Source organism: Cervus canadensis, chromosome 5 (assembly GCF_019320065.1).
Source record: "Cervus canadensis isolate Bull #8, Minnesota chromosome 5, ASM1932006v1, whole genome shotgun sequence".
In the NCBI taxonomy this organism is placed as follows: Eukaryota; Metazoa; Chordata; class Mammalia; order Artiodactyla; family Cervidae; genus Cervus; species Cervus canadensis.
In genome coordinates this window covers 56,171,011-56,180,577 of record NC_057390.1, presented here as the reverse complement: position 1 = coordinate 56,180,577, position 9,567 = coordinate 56,171,011, and the positions used below count along the sequence as shown (strand labels likewise).

Below are 9,567 nucleotides of genomic sequence, written 5' to 3'. Positions count from 1 at the left end.
GCAAGCATATTTTAATTTCAAGGCTGAAGTCACCATCGGCAGTGATTTTGGAGCCAAAAATAAATAAATAAAATCTGTCAGTGTTTCCACTGTTTCTCCATCTATTTGCCATGAAGTGATGGGGCCAGATGCCATGATCTTAGTTTTCTGAATGTTGTTTTATGCCAACTTTTTCACTCTCCTCTTTCACTTTCATCAAGAGACTCTTTAATGCTTCTTTGCTTTCAGCCATAAGGGTGGTGTCACCTGCATATCTGAGGTTATTGATATTTCTCCTGGCAATCTTGATTCCAAGTTGTGTTTCATCCATTCCAGCGATTCTCATGATTCACTATGCACATAAGTTAAGTAAGCAGAGTGACAATATACAGCCTTGATGTACTCCTTTTCCTATTTGTAACCAGTCTGTTGTTCCATGTCCAGTTCTAACTGTTGCAGTTTGACCTGCACACAGATTTCTCAGGAGGCAGGTCAGGTGGTCTGGTATTCCCATCTCTTTCAGAATTTTCCACAGTTTGTTGTGATCCACACAGTCAAAGGCCTTGGCACAGTCAATAAAGCAGAAGTAGATGTTTCCCTGGAACTCTCTTCCTTTTTTTAATAATCCAACTGATGTTGGCAATCTGATCTCTGGTTCCTCTGCCTTTTCTAAAACCAGTTTGAACATCTGGAAGTTCATGGTTTATGTACGGTTGAAGCCTGGCTTGGAGAATTTTGAACACTACTTTGCTAGCTTGTGAGATGAGTGCAATTGTGCGGTAGTTTGAGCATTCTTTGGTATTGCCTTTCTTTGAGATTGGAATGAAAACTGATCTTTTCCAGCCTTGAGGCCACTGCTGAGTTTTCCAAATTTGCTGGTGTATTGTGTGCAGGATTTTCACAGCATCATCTTTTAGCATTTGAAATAGCTCAACTGGAATTCCATCACCTCTACTAGCTTTGTTCATAGTTATGCTTCCTGAGGCCCACTTGACTTCACATTCCCAGATGTCTGGCTCTAGGTGAGTGATCACACCAGTGTGATTATATGGGTGTGAACACCTTTTTTGCATAGTTCTTCTGTGTATTCTTGCCACCTCTTCTTAATATCTTCTGCTTCTCTTAGGTCCATACCATTTCTGTCCTTTATAGTGCCCATCTTTGCATGAAAATTTCCCTTGATATCTCTAATTTTCTTAAAGAGATATCTTGTCTTTCCCATTCTATTGTTCTCCTCTATTTCATTGCATTGATCATTGAGAAAGACTTTCTTATCTCTCCTTGCTATTCTTTGGAACTCTGCATTCAAATGGGAATATCTTTCCTTTTCTCCTTTGCCTTTTGCTTCTCTTCTTTTCACAGCTATTTGTAAGGTCTCCTCAGCTGACCATTTTGCCTTTTGCATTTCTCTTTCTCGGGTATGGTCTTGATCCTTGCCTCCGTACAGTGTCAGGAACCTCTGTCCATTGTTCTTCAGGCACTCTATCAGATATAATTCCTTGAATCTATTTGTCACTTCCAATGTATAATCATAAGAGATTGATTTAGGTCCTACCTGAATGATCTAGTGGTTTCCCCACTTTCTTCAATTTAAATCTGAATTTGTCAATAATGAGTTCATGTCTGAGCCACAGTCAGCTCCTGGTCTTGTTTTTGCTGACTGTATAGTCTCCATCTTTGGCTGCAAAGAATATAATCAATCTGATTTCAGTATTGACCATCTGGTGATGTCCATGTGTAGAGTCTTCTCTTGTGTTGTTGGAAGAGGATATTTGCTATGACCAGTGTTTTCTCTTGTCAAAACTCTGTTAGCCTTCGCCCTTCTTCATTCTATACTCCTTAGCCAAAATTGCCTGTTACTCTAGATATTTCTTGACTTCTTACTTTTGCTTTCCATTCCCCATAATCTACTAAATATTATAAAATTTTTGCAATTTAAATGTGGAGGAAATGCATTACTTTTGTAGAGGACATTCAGAAAAAGCTTCCTGGAACATATGCCCAGCCCTCTTCCTGATTTCCCTTACCTTCCCCTGATCTCTCACAAAGGACTCTCACAGTGATCTAAACCATAGCCTCAGTCTCCTTTGTGTCTCTAAACTGTTTGGCTTAACATAACAAGTATCCTCAGCAAAATATTGGGGTTGAATGTGACCCTAGATCCCAGTCACTCTCCTTTATACTTTTTCATGGGATAGGGTACACAAGCATTTGACCCCAGGATCTTGGGTTTCTTTCTTTTTTTCTTTTTTAAATCATTTTATTGTTTATACCATAGTCATATTTGAATTGGCAGAATTGTTCCCATGACAGAGACCTGTTATTCAAACAAAAATAGGTGAAGGTCTTCATAAAGCTTGAGGAGAGAAATTCCACAATAACTAACACAAGAATGGCTGTAGCAATCTCAGACAATGGTGCCAACGGGTGGAACAGATGGGAACAAAGGTTGCTCCAGCAACAGCTGATCTACGTATGTTGGCCTGAGACCACTGCTGCTTCCTAAAAGGGATTTCTTAATATGTTTGGTAAGGGGATCACTTGTAACAGACATATAAGTGAAGTAGGGTGACACTTGTGCAGAATGAATTCTACAAGTTCCTGGGCAGGTTTTACAGATTTCATTGGTGATTATTAGTTGTTTAATTATGACTCTGCAAAGGCAGATACCATAGACAGACATTCAGGGAAATTTAACAACTGGTGAAATTCTTAAGCCAAAAAATAAATAGCCACACATACCACACCTACACACCATGAATTAAAATGGTGCCATGTTAGGCTTCTGAAAGAATCAGAACAGGAGAGATTATTCACACAGAAGATCTTCATCTTTCTCTTGAACCAGGAGATTAGCAGGCTCTGTCACTTCTCCAGCTGCCCTCTCTTGCTCCAAGGTCTTATCAGATTTTTCCTTGAATCTTTTTATTCTCCTGTATTTTCTTTAACCTGTAGAACTCTTCTCGCTCTCTCTCATCCAGCTCTGTGATGATATAGGAAAGGGTAGGTTCAATCCAGGGAATGATGACATGTTCAATGGCATTTGCCTGCCTGTTGATTATCTTAATAGCTTTATCCAAAGTAACAAAGGAGGTCTGCAGCAAATCCAGTTCCACTGCTTTGGCATAATTCCTCTTCAGTTTAGTCAAACCGTTCCCCACCTCGGCCTAAGCCAGTCAGTTCATAACTGTCAGTTCCTTCATGGTAAGTTCAAACACTGGCAAAGGAACACCTGTTACATTATCTTTCTTTGCTCTAATCTTCATTTGGGGTCCATTTACATTTTGGATAGCTGGGGTGCTTAAGTCCCTCGCTGTGAACTTGGCCTCAGAAAATGAAAAGGCAGCTTCTCTCATCACTTCACCCATCTACATTTTAGTCTCTATTATTATCTTCTTAAGGATCTGTTGAAAGAGTTAAGGCACCAGGTTTCTTTCTTCATGAAGTTTCCACCTATCTGTGCTCCTTTTAATGGAGCCTTCATGATGGTCTGTGAAGATTTCAGTTCGGTCTTTGCCTGATATTCTGAAGATGAGTGTTTGGCTCAGGTCCCTGGCTGGGTAACCGTGGCTGCAACAACCCAACCACTGAGTCTTTCTAAACCTGATACAGATGCTTGTGTCACATGACTCTCTCATGATGCTAAGAGGCAGCCAGGATATGCCGTCTTCACTTCTGTTTCCTGTTGGTACCTATCATATCTTGAGTTTCTACTGTAGCACTTACACCCCACACCAGTGTATTTACTTAGCCAACTTAAAGAAGGCTCCCTATGGTGGAAAGCAGTATGCTGGGCTCTGAAAAACAGGAATGTATAAAACCCCATCCTTTTCCTTGAGGAACACCTGACCTACTGATAATGGGATGTAGATTTTAGGTTCTGAATTCATACTGTCCCCTTGCTTGCCTCACTTTAAGAGTGAGCTTCTGTGACATCAGCCCAGGCATCTGCCCCAATCTTAGTCTTCCCACGGGCATAACTGTGGGCCTTAGAGTAGATTCTGCAAGGACTAATCACTTGTCCCTAAATTTTACTGACTACAGTTCTGTTTCACTTTGGCATTATTCATAGAGACCTCTAAGTACTCCCCATGCAAATATCTCCTCAGTGTGAATAATGACAGGGGGATCTATGGAGTGGACAAGGATCACAGACATCTAGGGTATCTGAAGGCAACATTTTAGTTTGCGGTATAGCCAAGATTCTAGCAGGATGTCATTTGGAAGAAATTAATTTATCTCTGAACAAAGACTAGGAGACAGTGGAAGAAAAGTATCACCCTTAATATGTTCACTCCTAAGTTTCTCCCAAATCTCTGCAGTATACTACAGTTGTATCTGTTTAGCCACCCTGCAAATGCTCTGTATTTGCAAGTATTTTGCAAGCAGCTATGAGTGTTTAATTTTGGGATAATGCCTTCTGGATGTGCTAACCCCAAGAGTATTTTGAACAGACTAAATGTGAATTACTGGTTGTAAAAAGAAAATTTGGCTGCTTCAAATCATGTCTGTCTGTAACTGAACACATGACAATGTTGAAACTCAAGGTCATGTCTGTGCAATGAAAGCCCATAAGGGTATCTGTGGCAGCAGGACTATCAAGGGATACATGGGTAATAATTAATCAGAAACTGCCATCATTAATTAGATACAATTTTGCAAATTGTTCTACATTTTATCAGCAGCATGGTATGGCAGAGATATATTTATATAAAAAGTTAAAATATCTTGATTTAACTTTTTGCCATCTAATTTCTCTACCTCAGTTTCATTGTCAGTAAGAATAAAATAAGTAATGCTCATTTTCAAGCTATGAAAGATATTCCCTTACATTTGTTTATTAATGTACTATTTAATAAGTATTTTAACATACATTGTGTCTATTGAGACACAACTATATTTTTTAACCAAACAGGGGAGATTTGTCCTTTTCTTTTTTTGGGTAGTCAGTTTCTCAACTGCAAAGGTGACTAACCAACAAAGTGTAGTTGCTTTGTGGCAAGATTATTGACTCAAATACTGGTTTTATACTTCTTAGTTCACTATTTGCATAATTAATGATTATCTTGCTTGTAATTAGAGGAAATCTTGACCCAAACTATAATAAACTAAAGTGAAATTGCTTGGTTAAATAGATCTGAAAAGAATATGGCTAATTCTGACTTTACAACTGCAGTAGCTTAAACGAGGTAATGGACATCCCTATCTTAAGACCCTTTCCTCTGTTTCATCATCAAGTTGATTTCCTTCAGGATAACCAATTGACTTGAGCAGTTCCAGTCTCCTAAACTGGAACTACTCATTCCAAAACCAGTGAAAAGTTTTCCTTTTCAGAAATCCCAGCAAATGTATTCTTTGATCAACTCTGTTCAGTGTTACTGAACCCAATTACTGTAGAGTATGAAATGGATACTCCAATTGGTTTAAGCCAATACACCTGTTGGAGAAAATTCTATTCACAGATGAGAGCTAGAGGCATGATTTGTCACAGGAAGTTCAGAAAACTGTTTCCAGTGTGAGAGAATTGATGTAGAGAAGGAAAATCCTTCTGTAGGTTTCTCCCTCATCTAACCCCCCACCCACAGACAATGCCAACTATTACCTCCTGGAATGAAATCATGCATTTATGTGGATCCATGTTTTAAACACCAGGCAAACATCAATAATCTCTCTTGTCTAGTTATGCTGTTAGTTCCCTCAGAAACATCCCCAATTATGTGGATGGCTGGGAGTTCTTTACCTTAACTTTTTCATCAAAAGCAAGTGGGACTTTCTGCCAAGCAAGTTTACCAAGCAATGTTTAATTATATATGTTTAATGTTCAATTATATGTTTATTAGAAAAGAAAAATGAGGAAATATGTGCAATACTTCTGAGTCACAAGGTTCTTAAATGTTGGGAGAAGATTAGATTACTATCTGAAATAAAATTTTTAAAAGTTTCTAATTCCATCTGATTATGTCTGTTTCTTTCTTTCACCTTCTTTCCTTTCTTCTCATCTTCCTTTCCATTTTTTTAAGTCTTTTCCAATCATCCTTCCATCAAACAAACAGATATAAAAGGTTTTCTAAGTGTGAGGCACTGTACCATAGCACAGCTGTGAAAACAAAGATAAGGTCAGAACTTCACCTTTAAGGGCAAACAGACAAATGCACAGATAATTGTAATTTAGTCAGATAAATACCATGAAAAGAGATGGTGAGTATTATATGGACAGCCTCTACGCTATCTTCAATTGACCCACCCAAGGAAGCCTTCTCTTGCTTGTTTTCCTATCTTTGTCTGATCAGTGTTCTTTCTGTAACTTATATGCAGAGTACATCATGAGAAACACTGGGCTGGGGGAAGCACAAGCTGGAATCAAGATTGCCGGGAGAAATATCAATAACCTCAGATATGCAGATGGCACCACCCTTATGGCAGAAAGTGAAGAAGAACTAAAGAGCCTCTTGATGAAAGTGAAAGAGGAGAGTGAAAAAGTTGGCTTGAAGCTCAACATTCAGAAAACTAAGATCATGGCATCTGGTCCCATCACTTCATGGCAAATAGAGGGGAAACACTGGACACAGTGGCTGACTTTATTTTTCTGGGCTCCAAAATCACTGCAGATGGTGACTGCAGCCATGAAATTAAAAGACATTTACTCCTTGGAAGGAAAGTTACAACCAACCTAGACAGCATATTAAAAAGCAGAGACATTACTTTGCCAACAAAGGTCTGTTTAGTCAAGGCTATGGTTTTTCCAGTGGTCAAGTATGGATATGAGAGTTGGACTATAAAAAAAGCTGAGTGCCAAAGAATTGATGCTTTTGAACTGTGGTGTTGGAGAAGACTCTTGAGAGTCCTTTGGACTGCAAGGAGATACAACCAGTCCATCCTAAAGGAGATCAGTCCTGGGTGTTCATTGCAAGGACTGATGCTGAAGCTGAAACTTCAATACTTTGGCCACCTGATGTGAAGAGCTGACTCATTTGAAAAGACTCTGATGCTGGAAAAGATTGAGGGCAGGAGGAGAAGGAGATTACAGAGGATGAGATGGTTGGATGGCATCACCGACTCAATGGACATGGGTTTGGGTGGACTCCGGGAGTTGGTGATGGACAGGGAGGCCTGGGGTTCTGCGGTTCATGGGATCACATAGAGTAGAACACGACTGAGTGACTGAACTGAACTGAACTGAACTGAACTCAAAGAGCCCTGATCATTCTTCACTTTATCTCAGTCAGTCAGTTCAGTTCAGTCGCTCAGTCGTGTCCACTTTATCTCAGTGTGTTTTAATTTTCTCCATTTCTTGGCCACTGGTAGTCCTATCAGGACTAAAACCAATTAAAGACCATAGACTCCATGAGGACAGATTCCCAAGCATAATTTGGCATCAGTAAAGGATGCATATTTTTCTAAAATTTCTCATAGTAATTAGGGATTGTTCTGATCCAATCATGCTTTCTCAGGAAGACAGACTATTAGGGGAGGAGCAAGTGTGAAGTCAGCAGTCTAGCATTCACGCCCAGAAATTTATGCTCATTGATTGATAATTTGTGAACAAAACACTACCCCTCTCTGCACATGCTTTATACGCTTCTCCCCTTCACACATACACAGTACCAGTAATTCATTTCTAATACATGAGCTATCTGGTTAGAAAATCAAACATCAAAACATCAAACCTAAAATCAAAGATGAGAAAATTGCTTAGAGGGTAGCTATCAATTGTATCACCATAAAACAAATCAAGAGATAACTGAGTGAGATGATGGATATGTTAATTACATAATTGTGGTAATCTTTCCACAATGTATACATATATTAAATACCAAATTATGTGCTTTAAGATAAGCAATTTTATTTGTCAGTTTTACTTCAGAAAAAGCTGAGGGAAACAAGATGGAGTTTGACTATTCTCAATGGCTTTTCTTTTTTCACATACAATAAGGAGTTAGATAAAATAATCTCTAAAGTTCTATTGAAATCTAATCATTCTATATGAGGTTTAGAAAGATTTAATGGTAGCAATTTAGGAAGGAGTGAATATTGATCATGGTTCTAAATTGTACTGACCTGTTTGCATTCCAGTATACTGCAAATCAAGAGTCACTGTAAAATCACTAAAGACATAAGTTTGCCCACTTTACTCAAATGTTTGATACATGTTATCTTTGTGAGGAAATACTTTTTTTTCTCTAAAAAAGTATTGTATTTCCCAATCATACTCTTCTACACAATACTTATATTGGAATGATTTCCATATTTTAGCTATAGTTAATAGGCTTTGCCTAGAGAAATGTATTTCTTCATGTGAATACTTATTCACTTTTACTGAATTAGAGATTACCCTCTTTAATGTACATGCCTGTTGAAAATTATTTTCCTTTTTATGAGGTGCAAGAATACTAATGTATTCTTCCTTAAATTTACTCTTTCTCAGTTTTACAGTCATCAAGATTTTTTGATGGCTTGAGATATATCCTTATGACCCTCTTAAATTCAAAGTGTCAACCATTTTGACTCACATTTACTTCTTCCAAAATACCACATACCCTTGTCTCCTGATGAGAACAACTTTTGTGCATATTACTCTGCATGAAACATTCTATCTCCCCACTTATTTGCCTCTTAAATTTCTTTTCAACATTGAGAGTCATCATAAGTATTACTGCTACTGAAAAGTACTACTTCTTTAGGGTTCTCCCATAGAATTCCTTTTATTAATACAGATCTCTCTTAGGAAATTCCACAGTACCTTGCTTTTCTTTCAACATTTTGTATTGTGATTGTCTATTTATTTGTATGTACCTTCTTGGCCTGAAATCTGATTCTGTATCAAACACAGTGTCTGTCTCACGGACTTCAGCACAGTGCTTGGTACATCATAGGTACTCGCTGGGTATTTGTGATATGTATAAATGAATGTCATTGACTAAATGCTAGTTAACCCAGAACATCCAAACATGATTGATTTTTTTCTTGATTAGTAGATTATGATTGAAATCATCTATGTGTGTGTGCATGCTCAGTCATGTCAGACTTTTTGTGACCCTATGAGCTGTAGCCAGTGAGGCACCTCAGTCACCTTGATTTTCCAGGCAAGAATATTGGAATGGGTTTCCATTTTCTCCTCCAGGGGATCTTCCTGATCCGGGGATCTAACCTGTGTATTCTGAGTCTTTTGCATTGGCAGGCAGATTTTTTCCCACAAAGACACCTGGGAAGCTTGAAATCCTCTATAGGAAAAATATATAATTGGCTAATATTTCTTTTGATTTATACTTTAGAATCAAGGTGTATTATGAGAATATACAAATATTTTCTCTCCATAGTCCATATCACATCTATTTTTTCTTTAAAATAAAACATGGTTTGTGCTTTTCCCTTTGTGCATTGAGTCCATTTTTCCAACATGCTTTATTACAAAAGGATAATATTTCCTTCATTTTCTCCTCTAAATCTTGAGAACTTTCAAATCATGACTGCAAAATTCATGATGAATAGTTAACAGCTGATAAATAATTCACCTCCATAAAATTTGTAAGCTTATGATGGTCCTACAAATGAGCAAAGCTGATGTTATCATACTTTTTGGATTTTAGT

General features: G+C 38.0%; 1 pseudogene; it reads right to left on the bottom strand.

The window, feature by feature from the left end:
• Window positions 1-2,788: 2,788 nt before the first annotated feature.
• LOC122442490 lies at window positions 2,789-3,617 on the bottom strand (annotated as a pseudogene).
• Between the last annotated feature and the right edge of the window lie 5,950 nt (window positions 3,618-9,567).